Raw genomic sequence first — 22,022 nt, forward strand, 5'->3', positions numbered from 1 at the left:
TTTCTGTGACAAGGAAGTGTTTATAGGATGAAGGGCTGGGTAAGTGGTAGTGTGTTCTGTTTTGCTTCTCGGGGCATATAATGAGGTTGAGTTTTGTATCAGTATTTTATCACAGAATGCCAGTAAGATGAGGAACTCACTACAGCCTTTCTCCATCCTTGTGGATGACTGCCGGAAAGACTGCTTTATCAACACTCCCTGCCGCACTGATCATTATTACTGCGCTGGAATCCTACCAGGCACAGGCCCAGAGAGAGAGACTGTTGCAATCTAAAAACAAGGCCTAAAAGATATGAAAACATGGCTTATAAAATTGATGATAAACAATAGAGAATAGATCAGTTCTTTACAGACATGTTGACTGAGGGTATAGAGAAGGTGCAGAGAAAGGATGATTTAAAAGCCTAGTAAGAAGCTTGATTACAGAGGCTGATAACAGGGTAAGCTATATTGTCCAATTCACATATATTGTACCAATAAAACACATCTATAATGACCAAACAAATAGAAAATGTGAAACATTTCATACACCCTCCAAATGCTGGGAAACCAGTGGAACCAGTATATGAATAGTAGTTAATGGTCAGGATATCACTTAGCCTTATGGAGAAGCATAGTGCCGTAGGCAAGGTAAGGTATTTTTGGAGAACCTGAGAAATACTTCAGCCACCAAAAACAGTAGCTCGGTACTGGATTAATAACTTTCTTGTCCCCAAGACACTATTGTCCAAGCTCCTGACTGTGTGTGGGATGAACAAGTGAATTAAAATATTGTTTATTTATTTATTTTTGTTTGTCATTTGTAATGCGCACAAAACCCATAGGCATCAAGGCACTGTTTGCACAGGAAAATCAAAAACATAAGCATATTATAGCAAAGTACATTAGGATGTAGCTCTTACATTCATTCAGAAAGGAGAATATAGTAGCGATGTGTTTGGACAGATCACACAAAGTGGCAGTTTCAATGGGAGCGGAGTGCTGCCAGAGTGAGGTCTTGGTTGAATAAAAGAGTCTTGAGGTGCTCGTGGGAAACCCAGTATGAAGGTTCCGTTCTGAGCGCTTCAAATTCACACTATTATTGTAGCACAGCAACTGGATTTTGGCACTTGCAAAATAAGTCACTAAAAAGGAGTCAACAAAATACACCTTGACTAGCTGGTAGAGTGCAGGAGTGGGAAGTCAGGGGTGTAGCCCTGAATAAATATGCATGTGTCCAGAGAAATGGAATGTACAAAAGCAAGCAACTCTTCAATATGATACTTAACTTAGATGTGGGGTTCTTTCCCTCCTCTGTAAACCCAAAATGAGAGAATGGGTCAGTGTATGAAATAATGCACATTGAAGGAGGGGCATTAAGGACAACCAAAACAAGATAAACTAAAATATTTGAGTCCACAATGAAAACTTGAAAATCAGAAAGGAGTGACACGCTCAGAAATGGACAATACATGTGCACAATGAGAAAGTCACAGACCAAACAGAGAGGATCATGGCACAACATTCCAACTGTTTAACATAATGAACGTTAAATTAGAAGTAACAGAATCTCCAGTTTAACGAAGTACACAAGTTAACAGAATATAGCAATTCATTATGTGCCAATGCAATAGGAAGAAAGTTAAGGCAAATTGAAATACAATACTACAAAACACTAAAGCCGGATCTCGCAGCTTATCAGCAACATAAGAAGAAGGAACTATTGATAACAGCTGAAAAGTGAAATAATAACAACAGCAAAGAGAAACGCAGGTTTATCACGTAAGAGGGTAGTACAAAATCAGAACCAGCAGTGATAATCTCTCCTACAACCTGACAAAATGCATCCTGAAAGTACTAAATAGAACAAAAGAAGAGGGACTATGGGCCTCATTACAATTTTGGCAGTAGCCATGCCACTATTGGCGGCATGGCTGCCTCCAAAATCGGGTCCGGGTTCCCAGAATGGGGAATTACCAGGCCATTCCGAGTTCGGAGGGCCTGGTAATTCCTCCATCTGGGAACCCGGGCCCAGACCTTCCCCATTCCCATTTCAGCCCCCATAAGGCTGAATGGGAATGGGAGAGGGAGCTAACAACGGGCCAATTACGACCGGCCCGTTGTTTGCTCCCTCCTGCCCTCGCGGGACCCGCTCTACACATCTGGTAAAACCAGACGTACAGAGCGGGTCCCGCGAGGGGTCCTCGTAATGAGGCGGTTCGGGGTTAACGGCGCCAGCACCTTTACCGGCACCATTAACCCCTTAGTACCTCACTTATAATGAGGCCCTATACTTTTGAGCGAAAGCAACCATTGAGATAAACAGAGTCAACCAAAGAGCAAGCAGTTTTTGTGATTGTGCTGTCATTAATATCTCTCGATCCGCTTTGATTTAGAGTAGGGAGATTTTCATAAGTAAAATATATGCATGGTTATCCAGAATGATAAACAAGGAACTGTAAGAAGGTCATAGTGTAAGAGTAGCAAAGCAGAAGAACGGGGCGGTGGGATGTTGGACACTAGCCTATCAAACTTCCTGAAGAATGTTTAACCTTTAACCTGTCAGGGGTTAAGAATCTACACAGGAAAATAGAAGGCAGGGGTAAACACACTTTGCACACAATTAGATTATACATCACCTTAATTTTTACCCAAGAACATTGAAGATTGACCAAAAGATATTTAGGCAGGTTTGAGAGAAGAAGTGGGTTCAGAAGGAAAGGAAAAAAAAATCTAAATCAGGAAAACGCAAAGGAGAGTACACATGCCTGTCAGGGCTAAGCACCAACTGCCCCTCTTGAGGGCTCTAATTTCATGATTTTGATTAAAGGGACAGAAAGTAAAGCACCACATGTATGATATGCTCCCCACTAGAGAATTTCTAAAACCAAAACTCAAAAAAACACAACTGTGGAGACACACGGACATTTGGAATTTATCAACGGACCAAGAATAAAATGTTCACTTGATATAAAGGAATGTCTGATTGAAAGAATGAGCTATAGCGCCTTCAGATCCTACCTTGGACCCTAAAACACTTCTCAAGATATTTCACTTCACTTTCCAAAAGGCCATTCTGCTGTGCATTTCCCAGATCCCCAATTGGATGACAAAGAATAGTCTCCTACTCAATGTAGATAAAATACAATGTCTAATACTGGTAATGACTCCCCTAGATATCCCTCCAGTTCCAAGATCAGTAACCATAGCAACCCTGTCCAAGCCAAACCAACCAATAGCGCAGAGGAACTCAGAGTCATAATCAATTTTGAACCCCAAATGAACCTAATCAAGAAAAAGTCTAACTTTGAAATGTGTGTGCCAAAAAAACATAACACATCTCCTTGTAACCCAACAACAGCTAGATCTAGCAAATTAGTCAATTATCTTCCATTTTGTCTACTGCATAAGCCAAAAGAGGTCAAATGAATTTCACAAATGATTAAGTATTCATCCTCAAAAAAGCATGAACATTTCTCATACTGTTTGTTTAAAAGAGTAATAAAAAGGGCATACAGATGTAGGTGAACTCTGTGTACAGGAGAAAAGCAACAATATGACAATGTTGTAATTGTATTTGGTATACAATGACAACATGCAAGCTAGTGTTGCCCTGTACTGATGATCAATGATATTCTAAGAATTGGGTCAGCAAAAGACGGATGAATTTCTACTGGAATGATGGAAAAACAGTCAGGTTGAGTTTGAATACAAGAAGGAGGGCATTTGTTCAACTTCATAGGGTCTGAAGCAGGAATGCATGATTGCATCTGCTGATTTCAATATATGCACTGATGACATCAACACGCATTAATGACAACAGCAGACGATGCCCAGATATGTATCTGGATAGGAAAGCAATATACCTAAAAGCATTGCAAGAACCAAGTCACCAAAAGCCCCTAGAAATCAAATAAAAAACAAATGAAAAATGAAAAAGAAATTATGATATTTGCTTCAACCTCATATGGTTCTAAAGGCCTGGCATACAGAATACATACAAACATTTGAGTGCTCCTGACATATGGGTGGAAAGTAAGTTGGCCATTAATGACAGTCACCCTTGAAATTGAATTATTTCAGAGAAAGACATGGGAATAATATCAATGTGCCTTCTCACTACATCAATAGTAGCCCTGGAAATCAACTTCATATACTCTGCCATTGTCAATAGTGTCTGACAAGCACACGCAGCATATACAATTAAGAGAAACTCAAAGAGAGTGGAAATCCTAGGAGCCCTACGTTGGGGGCCAGAAAGCAAGGAGGAAAGAGGTTATGATGAAGAAGTATATTCCTCAAAGGCAAATCATATGTTGAACATCCATGAACGTCTGGTGATGTCGTCAGAAACCTTATGGAAAGCAATACAGTAAATGTCCCTGATCAATAGCTCGGAAAAAATGCTCAACCCATTTAAAAAATGGCAAATGGTAATATTGATGCTAATTTAAGGTCAGTCTAACCTATCCTATTTATTGTGCCATCCGAACATAATGACATAAAAACATGAGCTTCAGAAGTGCTAAAGAAATAATAACAGGCTTTTTGATTGATCAGGGCTCAGAAACTAAGGAGCATGTAGTGAAAACATGTAGTTACCTGAGAACAATTCAGTGTGATGAAGCATTAGATTACCCACAAGCCAATGGCATCTCTTGAAAAACACTCAAATCATATCCAACCACGCCCCCACCCACCCCCATAAATATATCAAAGACCTCAAGATCATTTGCCAGGAAAATTAGAGAATTAAAGAGAATAAAGGCACCAAAACTCAAAAGACATTTCCTGAGTAAAACAACTGTAGCTCTAAAAGGAAGTCAGCATACAGCTGGCACACACCTTTTCTACATTGCCTCTGCCTACAGGACACCAGACGGAACCTGAGGTACTTTACGACAATAGCTCTGCAAGAAACATGTCCCATGTAAGAAAACAGCCGTTTGCTCTTCCCCACGCCGACACAGAGACAAAGGGCCTCATTACGAGTTTGGAGGCAGACATGGAGCTATTAGCTCCATGGCTGCCTCCAAACCTGGCTTCATTACCGGGTTCCTGCAATGAGGAATAACCAGGTCATTCCGACATAGGAGGACCCGGTAATTGCTCCTTGCAGGAACCATTCCCCATTCCCATTCGAACCCCCATAGGGCTCAATGGGAAAGGGGATGGAGGTAACAACGGCACATTACAAGTGTCCCGTTGTTACCTCCCTCTTCCCCTCGCGGGACCCAGAAAAGACGTCTGGTTTTACCAGACATCTGATCCGGGTCCTGCAAAGGGAACCTCGTAATCGGCCCTGACGGAATGAAGGGGGCTGGTCCCGTACCAGCCTCCTTAATTCCGTTAGCGCCAGGGTCGTAAAAGACTTTAGTCGTTGCTTTCCCTCTCTCCATTTTTCCTAAAAATATGTGTGATCTATTTTTCACTTTTAAATGCTCTTATTTTTCAATGTTGTTTTATATTATTTGAGCACAGAAGACCTTTGATAAAAGTATTTAGATGCAACTTGAAACTCTATGAGCTAGGCAGAAAAATAATGATTGAACAAACACAACAAATCTGTCCTGGATAATTGTACTTACAAGTGAAAACGAAAATAAGATGGCTTTTCTAGTGCAAGGCATTATATAAGATGTTTGGGTTTCAGCCTTTAAGATCTACGCGTGTTGTTTTGCTACTAAAACCTCTGATTTTGTGATTTATTAAAATAGGCAAGCATCTGACTTCAATTTGTGTGTGTGATCTGCTAATGATAATTTGCGAACCTGCTGTGTACATGGGAAAGATCCTGAAGGCTATGAAAGATGACAAACGTCCTATGATGGGATCCCATGCATCTGAGTGGCTTGATTCCTAATTAAGATTCAAGGGTCTATTGCATTTGGCAGAAATATACCTTGTGGCCAAACACGTTTTTGTTGTTGCAGTATGGCACTGTGTAGGATTATAAAATAATAATGTTAGAAGTCACCCAGTAAACGATTATATTTTTTCAGCACAATACAATTAACCAGGTGACAAAAATAAAGCAAGCACGCCAGCCTCAAAATCGGAGTGATGAAAAAGAAATACCAGGGGTTGGAAAGTCAACGGTGAGCTCAGAACAAGACAAATGGCAAAGAGGGGTGAAGTCATGGGAACAATAGCTTCTCAGGCACAGAACCAGTACACATAACAATAATGGCATGAGGCGCAGGTTGGGTGAGAATCAGAATGGGCGTGTGATCACTACAGTGTTACATGTTTGCATACAAATCTACAACCATTTACAACAATCGCAAATGGGCAAGGAGTTCACTTCATGGGAGTCATGTTGACAAACAGCATCATGTTGACAAACAGTATCACCTTTGAGGCAACATTCACTGCTTCCTGAATTTTGTGAAAGACTGTAACAGCGTACCATGCAGAACCAGCTTGGTGTCCTGCTGAACGATTAGAACCATTACAACCAAAGGAAGCTTGACGTCCCAGAGCAGCGGGCCTGTATATTAATATTCTCCAGCGAATCAGTCTGCATGTGGTAGTACTCTTTTGGCTGCGGCATGAATCAGGGTGGGTGACTGAGGTGGAGTGGGCGGGCATAGTGAGGTACCTCCACAGAGCAGTGTGCCAGAACTCTTAAGAGTTCTTAGCAGACCTTGTGTGTCCAGCATAGTACCGGGAGCACGCAGTGCCTGATGCACTTCCTTATGACTTATGGTGCCGGGAAGGACTAGGGTAGTTTCACCCAGATCATCACAGCCTATTGTTCATGCCTCACCCACATCACATACAGTGTCTTCATTGGCGTCAAGGGCAGTGATGTCAATAACATTTTATGAGCAGGATACATTTGGATGGATTAGGTCGACTCACTAGAAATGGGCAAATTACGGTTTAAATTGGACTAATGGTGAAGAGGAAAGGTGAAGTAGCCAAACAGGAAGTACCTTGCCCTTGCCTTTTCTATCAACATATTGCAGTAACTTATTTTTTTTATCTCTTTCACACCTTCCATACCCTGTTTACATGGGAGGGCATAACACCTTGCTTGGAACAACGTGGCATGTGAGGGCTTCTCGGAGCATGCAATGTGTCATGCCCCTGGCTACTTTGAAAACAGCACCCTGAATGTACCCTCTTCTATGCTCTAATCATCTGATTGACGTTCCCGTTGTCTTCGCCTTCCACTCAGCATACACTCAGGGTCGGACTGGGACAAGAAATAGGCCCAGACACCCCAAAAAAAGTGTCCCACCCCTCGCCTCAAAAAAGTGGCCCACCCCTCGTCTCACAATCCTTGACCTCTGATGACATGAAGGGATGTCATTTGGCCCCACCCCAAAGTGGCATTCCGGAAAGCGATGAAACACGACCTTTCATCCCTTGACAAAACAGGAAGTGGCATCAAATAGCATTGTTCCTAAGTACCCTACGGAAAATATGGTTATGATTTCACTAATGTGATATACATTTCATAAACGAATGGATCACCATATGTATCATTAATATCTGTGTGTATAGATCCATATTGTCAAATTACTGTGAATGCAAGCAGACTTCCAAGGCCAAATGATAATATGTTTTTGAATAACACTTACACTTAAGCTCTTTTTATAGAACAAGTATGCATACAAAATCACCCAGCCTTTTTTGGTACTCATTTATCGACCCAAGAAGGATGAAAGGCTGAGATGACCTTGCTGGGATTCGAACCTGCAGATCACACACACATCGCAGCAGCAAGCACTCAACTCACTGAGCTATCATATCGGCTATAGTAAAATGAGCAATTATAATTTAGTGGATACCATAAAACTGGTAACTGAGATTTAACAGCAGACCAGTTAAATTCATCTGCAGATCTAGTGCAAATTTGGCAGCATGTCAAGCCTGCATGCATCTACTTTCAGGCTTCAGAGGTTCTCAAAATAGGGAAAGCAGCACACTCACAGGACATCCCATACTCAGAGCACTTATTATCTAATACATGCAAACAAACATCCTGAACAGCCTGCCAGGGAGATGGGAAAGATAGACACATTACAACAAAGCAGTCATTGTGGCACAATGAAGTCAATGGCCACTTGATGTGCTATGGTCAAATATTTCTACACTGTACACAAGCTTTTAGGCACAAGGATATTGTCAAGTGACCGAGGACACCAAGATGGAATGTCTTGTGATGATCGTAACAGAGACGAAAGCAGAAAATAAACCATGCTTTTACTGCAACTTGCGATGGGCAAAATACATAGGGCCTCATTACACGGATGGCGGTAATGGTTAACGGTCACTGTTAATGGTAACGGTGACCGTTAACCATTACTGCCTTACTACGAGGTCCCTTAGCGGGTTGGCGCAAAATTGTGGTGCCGTAATTAGCACCTTCCCCATTCCCATTACGCCCTATGGGGCAAAAATGGGAATGGGGAAGGGCAGTGGTGGAAGGGGGAATTACCGCCCCGCCAACCTTGGAATGGGGCGGTAATTCCACCTTCCACCAAGGCGGTGCCGGTATTTTACCGGCATGGACCAAGGTGCTAATAGCACCTTGGTCCATGTGCTAATACCGCTATCCATGTAATGAGGCCCATAGTCTGAAATTGATGCTTATTCTACAGTAAAATTGGTAATTTATCGCTAATATCACTAATGCATATTTATCAATAATACAACAGCACAGCCACTCCATGGGACACCTTGCCCTCTAGAGTGGCGGCATGGTGACAGCTGTCGGCTCAGTGGCAGCCCCATCCCCTCATCTTTGCATGCTGCAGCAGCACGTGAATGATGCATGCATCATAATTTATGATGCACACATCATGCATGCAAATCAATCATCAAAGAAAGGTAAGATGTGTTACCTTGTTTTGATGAATTATGCCGTTGTAGGTGTATTTTTTCTCCGAAACGGCCCAGGTGCAGAGACCTACTGGGAATTCTCCAAATAGGACAGGCCACCCCTGCCAGTCATTCACCAATGAAGGCAACTGGGACGAGAAAGAAAGGGTGAGGAGGTAATGTCCCAATTACTTACCAGTATTCTCATTACTCTTAGTCCAGGTGTTTCTCGGCCAAGTCACTTTCATTAGTTAATGACTGACAGGGCCGACCTTAACTCTGGAAGCGCCCGGACGAGTAAACAAAATGTGTGCCCCACGCCCTCCCCTGGCACCCCCCACCCTAGGTCCCTGTGGTTGAGGGGAAGCACATTTTTGTTGCTCGTTTTAATTAAGCACTTCAATACAGACAGCCATGCAGTATTGTAATAAAAAGCACCCCGCTCTCCTGCTGACGCACCCAGCACCAGCAGGCGAGCGGGCATATTTCATTACAGTAGTGCTCCTGCCTTGCCTTCACCCATATCATGCCAGCTCTGGGGGCCCTTGAAAGACTCCCCTGAGCTTGCGTGGCAAGCGGGCTAATGTGGCACCCCAGGTGGTTGCCATGGTGGCCAGGCATGTCGATTTGGGGTGTACATTTTTGCCCCCCCCCAACTGCCCTTTGAAAATCATAATGTGCCTCTGCCTATCTAGCAAAAATCAGTGCAATTTTACAGGCCATTATTGTCGATTTCTTGTGCCGTCACTCTGGTGAATTTTTGCATCAGCATTTGTGACACTTGAGGCATGAAAAAAACGTTTTGGCTGCAGAAACCACTGTGACGTCTTATCCCACCCTTCTCCTGCATCGATGGAGGGTGCAGAATCAGAACATGTATGTTTTGCCAAAGACACCAGGGTACCTTTTTATATTACCAACGGGGCGTAACATATCAGTTGTTCTGCGTCAATCTGTTGAAACGTGAGCACTCTGCTTTAGAATTTAGACCACAGCCCCACATCCCTTTTGCAGAAACAAGGTTTCACACAAAAAAAAAAAAAATCTGTGGGAAAACATGGCATCTGAACCTCTAAAATAGCTCAGTGGGCTGACCACCAGCTGCAGACATCGCTGCAGGCTATGGGTTAAAACAGAGTTGGCAAGCCATTGATCTTTTGAGGATAGATACAACGTGGGCCATGGACGTGTGCAATAATTACAGGGGGAATTCCCACCTCTATGTTGCTCAGCGTGCAACATCTATCCTGAGGTTATGACTCTCTCAGCACAGCGCAGTTTCTCGGGCTAGGGTTGGAGCTTGTTACCTACGGACTATGCTTCAAAACTGAATTACCACTTTAGCTGTTTTCCTGTGACTGTTTTTACAGTGTTCTCTCTCTGCAACGTGGACACACTAATACTCTGGGATATGTTGATGGGATTAGCCTACTGAGCAATCATACCTGTCACACATGACGAACGTAGATATTTGCAGCAAGAGCATTAACCCAATGAGCTATCAGGGCTTGGATCGTGTGCCCAGTATTCTACATACAAATTCTGCCATGAGGTATGCCGGATGTTGACAATGTGGGCCCGATTCATGGAATAATCTGCACTGCAAAAACGGGACTTGTGTGCGAAATCGCGCACAAGTCCCTGTTCGTCGATTCATGGAACACAATCTGTGGGGCTTACCTACGACTTGTGAGGATTTCGTGCCAGTCCAACACATCACTACGAGCCGATGAACACCTTGCGCGAGACTCCAAGGGAAGGGCTGGACGGGCCAGCACAGCCACCTAAAAAGGGCACGGAATGCATGGAAAGAGGAAGAACAAGTGAAAATGTGGGTGTTACGAGGGACGTTCCTCCGAAAATTACACCGCCCTTACACGCGCACAACAACCGTATTCATGGGAATGATCAGGGAACGCCAGCGCGCAAAAAACCAAGCGCAAATCCCAAAACACCTACGCCACGCGATTGATGGGGTAAACGTCAACGCACACACAAACAAATGCATAAAAAGCATGCGCGATTAACAAACTCACGTATACAGCCACGATGAATGCACCATTTGTTGCAGCAGTCATCCTGAGACACTGCAGGAGGAGGAGCATGGCCAGGGCCTGGATCTTCCACCCAAGAACCAGCCTTTTTGTAATGCCTGACGTCCAGGTTTATGGCAGGTATAGGCCCCCCCCATATCACCCTAGACCTGGTTACGGAGTGGGAAGATTACCTCACATCACCACCATGTGCTCCCAAGCACTGAGCCCCTTGCAAAATGTGCTCACTGTACTGCATTTTGTGGCCACTGGCTCATTCCAGTGGACCACCGCCATAGTCGGTGGCATCTCACAGGCCACATAGTCACTCTGCCTACACCAGGTGTTGGCAATAATAACTGCACACCCTTCTGTCCCCCGGCATATCTACATGCTCATTACACCTGCAGAAAGGCAAGCAGTGGTCCAGGATTTTAATGGGGTGGCGCACTTCCCAAAAGTGCTAGGTGTCATTGATTGTACACATGTTGCTCTACATCCACATCGAGTAACAGAGCACATCTACTGCAACCGGAAACACTGGCATTCCATCAGTGTTCAGGTTGTGTGTGATGCCAAGGGCATCATTACTGAAGTGTATGCCAAATATCCTGGCAGCACGCATGATATTTACATCTTCAGGATGTCCCCTCTACACCAAGCCATGGATGCTGGGAAGCATGGCAAAACATGGCTCATTGGCAGTGGTGGAAGTGCGCGGGAGCGGTGCTCCTGTACTTCTTTTAATTAAGTTTTACTGTTCCTATACTTTTAATTTAAGTTTTAAAATAAAAGTGTAGGAAGAGGTTGGAACTTGCACTTTCAGTGCACTGCACAGGACGTTTCCTTAAAGAGCAGGCACATGTCTTTTGGGGTTTGTATTGTGCGTGGGAGGGGACGCGACGATGGGGGTCTGTGGGGAGCTGTGCAAGCCAGTAGGGAACATAGTTCCACTACTTCTTTTCGTACACTTCGACCACTGCTCATTGGTGAGTATGAATGGCCATGCACATGCATGCATGTTGCACACAGACAAGTAGACACTGTCAACAAATGACAATGACAACCATTCTCAACCTCGACATGGGACAGTGCCTACCCTCTGAGCACTTAAATGATGATGCCCACATGCCGAGGTAAGATACAACACTGCCCATATTGCAACTCAGGAACAGTAGAGCACATATTCGGAGTGCTCAAGTCACGTTTCTGCAAGAGAGCCCAAATGTGCCATTGATCCATAACCCAAAAAACATTGCAAGGGATGTGAAGTGCCACTCAGTACACATGCTCAAAGTGCTATGAGACACACATAGGCACAACCATCAACACCTGTCACAGGCCACCTGCCAGGCAACCCACTCCAAAAAACACCCCTGAAAGGCCCACACAGTTTGAACTCCCACAATTTAGAATATGAAAGCAGTGGCCGCACCAATCCCTCGAAACAGCACCATGCACGGACCTATCACCAGAAGCACACCCTGTGAAACATGCTCCCATGAAGAAGTACTGGTACCCCACAAGAAGGAGTCACTCCCAAGTGATCACACACAGTGCAAGACTCCCATGCAAACACCACAGAAGTATCTGCTAATGCCCTTCACTTACCCGCAAGGGTATCCACCTGCCTTGCATATGATGCACACCATCGGAAGAACGTTCCCCTAAATGCAATCACATGCATAGTAAAAACAGAAACAACATGCATATCCATGACAGCACATGATTTGATACCGAAAATATGTAGAGAACACCCACTGCAGAAGCACCACAGGGTGCAAGAGGGTAACAGGACATAGATTGTGATCTGCCCATGAGTGTAGCGTACCACAACAGAGAGAGGTAGAGATTGACAGTGAGAGTGAAGACCAAGGAAAGGACACATCAAGGAGTACACTGCCTGGACTGGAGATGGCCAATGACATGAACTACAACACACTAGATGTGGGCATAGATGAATTGACAAAGATATGTAAGACAATGGGCCTCATTACGACCCAGGCGGTAAGGGGTTTACGGCAGCGTAAACAGCGCTGACCCTTACCGCCTGATTCCGAGGTCCCTTAGCGCCATGGAGGATTTAACACCTGCTTTTAGCAGGTGTTAAAATCCATGGCGCTAAGGGACCTTGTTGTTAATTACGCCACCGTAATTTACGGTGGCGTAATTAACGCCTTCCCCACTCCCATTATGCCCTATGGGGCAAAAATGGGAATGGGGAAGGGTAAATGGGGATTGGGGACTTACCGCCCCGCCAACCTCGGAATGGGGCGGTAAGTCCGCCAACCACCATGGCGTAAACGTAGTTTACGCCATGGTGGTAAAGGTACGACCCAGGCGGTAACTTACCGCCTGGGTCGTAATGAGGCCCAATGACATGAGTACCACATAGCATGCAAAGCACATATAAGTTACACATGCAGCAAACATGGTGACCAATCACACATGCAGAACATGTAAGACAGTGCTCATGCTTATCCACGACTATGTCGGCATGGTGTGAATCCTGCATCACCTTCACCCAGAACTGTGTCTCTAAATTAGGTACAGGAGGGACAGTGCCTGGTGGAGGGCATGGGAAGCATGGATGTCAAAGGGAGCAGGGTGTCTCCCGCTGAACAGCAGTCACCACCAGATCACAGATTACTGAAACAACATGGGAGAAGACATTACAACAGGCAAAGTGAAATACCAATCACACAGCACACATGTGCTAGTAAAAACAGAACCCATAGTTACCTGCACATGCCATCCTGTGCACCACCATGAAAACATGTAAGTTGACCTTACTATGCATGCCTGCATGTCCACCGCTGCAAGCATCATGGCCTTGAGATGTTAACAGCACACCCCAAGGAAAAATAAGTAAAATTATGAAAATAAAGCAGGAAAGAGCAACTCAAAAATAAAATGGCAGCATCCGGATCTGGGGTGAACTAATGTATTCAAAATAAAAAAAGAAAAATCAAAAATGGCCATCATGGACCGGGGGCGTGGGGGTGCATGTCCACCTTGGAGTGGGTAGCGGCAGGTTGCATGTCAACTTCCATGGGTGGATGTAAAACACATTTTCTTTTTAAAAACCTCCATGGGCCCATGGACCACATGGGTATGGTGGACCAGTAGGCAAGTTATTGGCACCACCATCCTACATTGAATCAGAAGGTGGTAGTGGTGTGTTTATCCAGGGATGCGCAGCAATCCATTGCACTTACCCATCGGGTAAGGCACAGCCCTTCTGAGGATCCCCACGTGGAGGCTATAAGTCTTTTCCCCAGGCCCAGTGCCACCGCGATGAACATTTTTTCATATTTAGTGTATTCCACTTCTCCCCACATTCCAAGCAATACCAGCATTGGATCCCCAGGCACATTTTTTTGTTTTTTAAGTGAACATTTATTGCTGAAAGATTACTTTGTGGCACGCTATATACCATAACACTATGTTTGATCTGCAAGGAGCTGGCCAAAAGGTTTGCAGTCTCCACCTCTCCTGTTCCCTCCCAGTGTCTCTGTATGGCCCTGGCTTCTCACTTCACTACTAAAACTCAGGATATCCTGTCCTCGCTCTCCCCTTCCTCTACCTCTAGCTCTCTCGGCCCCCCTCTGGCCACCTCTCCCTTGCCTCCTTTTTCCTCTTTCTCTCTGATAACACCTGACAATGTTTCTAGACAAGTCCAACTAATTAAAATGTTCTCCAAACAGGTGCCGCCCAGCTCCTCTACAACCATTAACAACCATATTGACACCCTTGCTCCAGCCTTGGCTGATTTCTGCAATCACTCCTTCACCACTGGAACTTTCCCCTCTCTCCTCAAGCACTCCCTTGTCCACCTGCTACTAAAAAAGACTTCTGTCGATCCTACCTGTCCGGCTATCTATCGCCTAATCTCTATCACTCCTTTCCTGGACAAACATCTGCAAAACTCTCCTAGCTTAGTCATTGCACTGAAACCGTTGGTTGTCTCCATGATCATCAGTCTGGCTTCAGAGCAGCCAGAGGCATGGACACTGCTCTCCTGAACACCCATGAAGGTTTGCTCTCCAACCTTGACTCCAGCATGCCTTCTGTCTGAGGACCTTTCCTCTGCTTTCGACACAGTCAATCACATCATCCTGATCAATCGACTCTGTGAGAACCAAGGCATCATGAATCAGGCCCTGGAGTGACTGACCTCTTTCCTCCTGAACCGACCCTCCCAGGTCCAACTTGGGTCCTTAATTTCCACCAGCTCTCTCTACATGTGGCTCTTCAATCTCTATGTGGCCCCTTTGGCCCACCTAATCTCTACCTCCTGCTTCAACTTTCAATGTTATGCAGATGACACGCAGCTCTCTTTCAGGCCCCCTACAGCCTCTTCCCCTCTCTCGCGCATTCCTGACTGTCTATCCGCGATTCAGGAGCGGTGCCCTCCTAATGATCTCCACCTTAATGCCAGTAATACTGAGATCCATCTCATTGGGAACCCTGCTCCCGCTTTCCCTCTCTAACTCTGGCCACCTTCCATGGGCCCTCTTCCTTCACCTTCCTGTGAGGCAAAAAAACTTGGGGTCATCTTTGACTTCACTCTCTCCTTCTCTCCTCACATCACCGACCTTTCCAAGAAGGCCCATTACCAGCTGCACCTTCTCAAAGCTACTCTTCCTTTTCTTACTTTCCCCCAGAAGCTCATTGTCTCCAGAGCCTAGTTCTCTCTAGGCTGGACTACTGAAATAGCCTCTTTCTCAATCTGCCTTCCTCTACTGTCTGCCCTCTGCAACTAATCCAGAACCGGACTGCAAGATTTATCCTTGGCCTCAAGCCCAGAGACCGTATCTCTCCAGTCCTGAAATCTTTCCACTAGCTCCCGGAGGCTGCAAGGATCAAGTTCAAGAAGCCCTGTATCGTCCACAAGGCTTTCTGGAGCCAGGGCCCACACGACATCCAACACTCACTCAATGAATACCTTCGTTCTCAAGCCCGTTGTGCTGCTGCATCCAGCTCTCTGAGGGTCAGACACTTTTCCAGGCAGAGATTAGGGGGCAGATCACTTTCCTCTGCAGGTACCTCCCTTTGCAATGGCCTCCCTGCCCATCTCAAACTTGAGCCGGACCACCTGAAGTTCCGCAAGCAGCTCTATACTTTCCTTTTCTCCTTTGCTCTCTCTCTCTCTCCCTCCCCTGCTGACCTACCTGCCTGCTGCGCTGACTGGTTGCTTGGATACTCTCAGAGTCTCATTGGGAACCAGGCTCCTCTATGACCAGTCTCCCCTGCACTGCCTGCGGGCCTTTCATGCACTAGTGCCTGTAACTGTAACCTCTACAGTCCCTTGCCTCCTTGCACTTAAACATAGCCAATCTGCCCATGCTGCACTTACTCAGAGCAATGCAGCCCTGATTGCACTTTCCCGTACCCTCTCCCTTACACTTCTGCCGTCCCCCTCCCCTGCTCCTTGCGTTACCGCACTTACACAATCTGAATGACCCAAGGCCTAGTAAAATCTTTTGTCTTGTCTTCCCGTGGTACCCTCCCTTGTCTTGTCGTGCCTAAAAACACATGTGTACAGGCTCATTAGAAATGACATATCATATCAGCAATTTTGCAATTGATCATCGTGCCCTGGAATTAAGAAGCAGCACTTACCTGACCTGAATGTCACCTGTTAGGCAATGCCCCTTTTCCGCCACACCACTATAAGAGTCCCGGCTCGATTTTGAAAAAGGAGCATGGTCTAACAAGCGGCATGCAGGTCAGGTATGTGTTGCCACCTAATTGCGGCACTCACCGCCTGCCAGGCACGCCGTTGCATCTATCATCACTCTCTTACAATGGGCGCACGTGAGATGATCCCCTGACGGGGGTTGGCAACACAATTCAGGAAGAAAAGGTGAGGCTTTTTTGCTAAAACTTGGAGCTCTTATACGTGAGAGCTTCAGACCTTAGAGAAAAGATCTTGGGTTCTAGCAGCCCGGTGGGTTTGGGTTTCCAGGGGACTTTAGGGAGCCCCTGCAGGGCCCACCTCAGATGCAATTTCCAGAGACTGCCCAGCTTGGCCCACTTAAAGCCATGATTATCTCCAATGTTTCATGAGCATTAATTTTGCTTTGTGGCATTAACCCTCGGTCACCCACATTATGCTGCTGCCATACTCCAAACACTGCATGGTTTGCTCGATTAGGCCTCCCTTCTATTCTTCTTTTCGCTGACCACTGTAACACCACCACACACCCTTTAAACGCTCTCTCTTTTTGGTTTGGGATGTTAAGTATCACATGCAACACATAGAGGCCAAAACTATTGCATTAAAGTACAAATAGGCAGAAATGGCAAATGAGGAGGAAACAGAGTTTGTAGGTGTGGTTGGGTTATTTGCATACCTATTGACTGCCCATGGCCATGCTAATCCCTATGAACATTCCCACCTAGCTCTTGCCCTTCCCCACCCAAAACACTTCATCATGGGGACTCTTTGATGGGTTATACCAGGGGGTAACGCCCCGGAGCCCCTGTTTAACGAGGGCACTGGGAAGTTACCCCTGTATAGCCTGTGGAATGGGTTACTAATGCCATCAGCACCCCGGATTGCCAATCCGGTAACCCGCAGTGCTGATGGAGGTGTCTCTTTCTATGAATGAATGGGACGCCTCACTCCATCCCATTCATTCATAGAAAAGACTGTGTAGAGATGGCCGCCATCTGACTCTCCGCCGCCACAGGTAAGTGAGGTTGGGAGGGACAGGGAAACTTATGTTGAGAGAAGAGAGGGTGGGGGAAGATGGCAGGTGAAGCAACTGCCAGGTTACTCGGAATGAGAACTTGAATTGTGGGATTCAGCCGTGATCCGAGCAACCTAATTGGCTGCGCCCCATGCCCCGGGTACTAGTTGGAGTTGTAAACCAGCTACTGGTGTAAAATAAAATTCTTAACCAGGTTGCGCTCAGCCACTCCATTAATAAGCACTTTGCGTGTCCTTCATTGAAGTCCTGTTGAAAACAAGCATTGGCAAAGCCGACAGTTTGGGATTGTGTATACGTTTTAGGCATTTGCCATGCATTGCTACTAGATGCCCAGGTACTTGCACCATTTGGTACCTGCTACCATCAATGGCCTGTTAATACCACTAAGGGTGTGTCCTGCAAATACTTTTCCTATGATATGATAAGTCATTTATAATGTGCCTGTACCCAAGTGTTTCTAGGCGAGACAAGACAAGGAAGGTAAAACAGAAGAACAAACAACGATCTTACTAGGCCTTGTGTCATTCAGATCAAACAAGTGCAGGGAAGAGGGGAGGGGAGAAGTGTCAAAGGGGCTGAGGGGGTGAGGAGAAGTGCAGGTGACTCAATAAGTGCTGCCAGAGGGTGGCTCTTAAGTGGAAAGAGAAGGGACTGTAGGGTTACAGATACATAACCTTAAGTGCTGAGGGCACCTGGAGGCAGTGCGAGGGCAACTGTACATGAAAGAGCCTGGGCCCGAGTTCAGGGATGGCCAGGTTACCAGTGTGCGGAGCTATCATGGACATTAGCAGGGGAGAGTAAGAGAGAAAGCGGAAGCGAAAAGGAAGGTCTTGAGTTCCTTCTAGAACCAGAGGTGGTTCTGCTCAACTTTGAGAGAGCTTGAGCCTACACAAAAGCCCAAACTGTTGGAATTGCCAATGCTTGTTTCCCTAGTTTGCTAGGTAAACCCCACTGCCATCTTCATTCTTGCACCAGTCCCCATACGCCCCTTGTCCTCTCTTTTTAGTTGGTGTGGGACAAACTTGCAACCTCTGTTCACTCATCAGCCGCCTTTCTCTTCTCTATTTTGTTCTTCTTCAAAGGGGACACCCTCACAACTCCGACCTCACTCCCACCACCCTCCTCATGCTTTCTCTTGCTTTTATTTTTATTCCCTCCTACCTTTCGCAGTGTGCATGTATTATCCACTGGCCCGTGGGTCTAGTGCCCAACTCGCTCCTGGCAGTCCTGCCCCCCCTCTAAAAGACACCTCCCCTTCCTCCCAGTGCCTACCTCCACACTTCCATGCACAAACCTACAATATTATTAAGTATTGACAATGTAAATGGGGTGCAGATATTATGGTTTTATTTGACCTATTATTACTTTTCTGTGCAGTTAAGATTAAATTATGAATTCATCCATATACAGCATCTGCAGTGAAACACTTTGGTCCTGATTTACAAAGGGCTTTTCAATGGGACTTTCCCATTGATCCTACTAACTAACCCTACAGAGCCCTCCCTTCCTTTTCAGATCCGCCAGAGTTCCTGGAGACCATGAAAATGGCAGCGGTGCGCAGTATAAATCACAACCGCAGAACATAGCGTTACATTGAATACAAGCTTTTGTAAATCAGGCCCTTATAGGTGGAGTGATACAAAGTTTCAATGAGTGGGATTTGAAAAAAATGACACGCATATGATTCCAGCTGCAGCTACATGAGCCCACAACACTAGCAGAGTTTAAAAAAAATGGCGATAAGGAAAGCAAAAATTTGGTTAGGGTCTCCCGCACCATATTTGTTTGGTAGTTTGATGCAAGCCTTTGGGGAACCAATGGTGTTAAATATGAATTGCAATACACGAGTTATATGTGATGCTTTATATACTTGAATAGCTCTGCTGATCACTGGGGAAACATAAAACAAGTGTGTTTTGGATGAGTGACTTGCCAAGCAGGAAATAAAAAGAGCAGGGAGCTCAGATAATACTTTAAAGTTATTAGAATGTACACCTTGCCAGCTCTTTCCTCAATTTCGTCAGGCAGCGGGTGGCTATTACATATTCAGGCAGCTTGGTCCACAGACAAAGTCTGTGCTAGGTCCCAGACAGCAAATTCGCCTCGCCAAATTTTGTGAAATGGCGACATCACATTAAAATGAAAAGCTTGGCCCTTCTCAGCTCTGAGTTGGACACCACTCCAAGTAACGCATGTCAGATAAAGCGTCATTCTCCTATTTTCCTGGGCCGTTTCGTCTAGAGCGCTATTTGTCTGTTAGCATTCCAGGTGAATGGATGCCAAATGGGTGTTCCGCTGTTATTCCTTTCTTATTAAGAGTACTTTATTGTTTTAACCTAAAGTCCGAACCAGTCTGTACGAAACATCTGTGCTGTTGAAGTCACCCTGGACGCGTCCTTTCAACCTGCTTCACTTGAACTACTGCTGAAGGGCCGTGATTCACTGCCTGGCGATGAGAGTTAATTGGCCAGTGGACGCAAGAGAGTCTGGGAGCAGCCGAAGATACACGTTCACAAAGGAAACACTTTAGAGTAACCCCTCTATTTCTAGTCATTGCACTATTAAACTTAACTATGCGTGCTTTAGATCGGAAAAATGAAGAACTTTCTGTAATCGCTGTTAAAAACAACTGTTTGGGATTTAAGAAAATAATGAATTCTTTAGAAGAATGAGGGATGCATATTCTCCTCATTGTGTTGGATTGTACTCTTCTGATACCAAATTGGTGATAGCACATTTAATTTAAAAAAAAAAAACAAATATTCCTAAAAAAAGAATGCACACAATGTTGACATGTCCCATTTCTACAGAGAAATGTAATAATTAAACACATGCATGGCTTAACAGCTCTTTTCGGGCCTTTTAACAATCAATAAACCTTTCAGGTGTCCCAGTTTACACTTTTTTCCGGGCACCTGAGTCCTTTGTTAAGGTTTAACCAAGGTGTGAGTTTCCACACCACGTGCTGGCCTGGACACATATTCGATTTCCTGATGGTGAAAAATGAAACAATTACTTGGACAGAGCTGTCAAGCTGGGTGATCGCTTAGTTCTAAAGTTTGCATACTGTATTATCAGAGTCACCTGTGGTCCTGCACAACTTGCTCCCTGAGCAGCAGGTTTGAAATGTAACCATACCCAGGCGCAGACAGGGTGTGACTGACTACTTTACTCAATGTGCATTACTCAAGAGACTAGATAGAGGAGCTAGACTAAACAAGTGTTTCTCAAGAGTGTGCCAATTGGGGGGAGGGGAGAAGTGTTCACATTGAAAATAATGGGCCTCATTACGAGATTTGCGGTAATGGAAAAACGATGCCCTATACCGGCACCGCATACCGCTCCGGCCTATTACGAGTTGACAAACTGGTATCAGCACCACCGCTGAGACCGTGCTCCCCTGTACCGGCATGCGCACGGGCACGCGGCCCTTTGGGCTGGCAATACCGGGATGCCGCTAACAGGAGGACATCACAAGTCATGCAGACATGCAACTTATGGTATCACGAAGGCGGTAATAAGGGATACCGCGATGCTGGCATCACCGGCATCGCGCATCACCCGCTAACAGCAATGTACAGTGTTCCCAACGGCCACAGGTAACACAATCAGCACAGGTGGAGGCAATGGAGTCTGGCCCAGCACAAAAGGAGCACACCCACACACCACACCCCTTCCCACACCAAAATGATCCCACTTGCATTTGCAATATTGGGGCTAGAGGACATGCTTGCATTGCTACACAGGCACCACAAAGGAGACGCAGGAGGAGAATGAGGGTGAGACAGGCATAGCAAGTCCCACCAATGCAGCCAGTGGTACCACTCAGGTAGCCTCCAATCTCTCGCATCAGAGCCAGTCCTTTCAACCTAACCCCTGAGCAGATCCACACCTTGTACCGCCTGGACCGGGACACTATCACCACCATTGTGGGCATGATACACAACAACATTGTCAGCCTGATTGAAATACGCACCACCATTCCCCCTCCCCCCTCTACTGAAGGTAGTGTCTGTGCTCCACTTCCTGGACACAGGCACCTACCAGCACACAGTGGGGCAGATGAATGTCATTTCATAACCTTTTTTTTCACAAATGCTGAACCAAGTGCTGGATGCCCTCCTGGAGCACTCAAGCGAATACATATCCCTACCACGGACTGCTCAGGAGATCTTTGACACAAAAATTGGCTTCCATGCACTGGCAGGCATGCCAAACTGTATCAGTGCTCTCAACTGCACCCATGTGGAATTGGTGGTCCCACATGCCATGGAGGTGGTGTACCACAATCGTAAGCTATACCACTCCATCAATGTGCAGATGGTATGTGACTCCAGCAAGTTCATCACACATTATTGTGCCCGATATCCCGGATAAACTCATGATTTAATGGTCCTGCGGAACTCCACGCTACCACGCAACATGGAGAGATACGCTGGACAACGTGCCTGGCTGCTTG

The sequence above is a fragment of the Ambystoma mexicanum genome, chromosome 6q, assembly GCF_040938575.1.
Source record: "Ambystoma mexicanum isolate Mex_15411 chromosome 6q, UKY_AmexF1_1, whole genome shotgun sequence".
NCBI lineage: Eukaryota > Metazoa > Chordata > Amphibia > Caudata > Ambystomatidae > Ambystoma > Ambystoma mexicanum.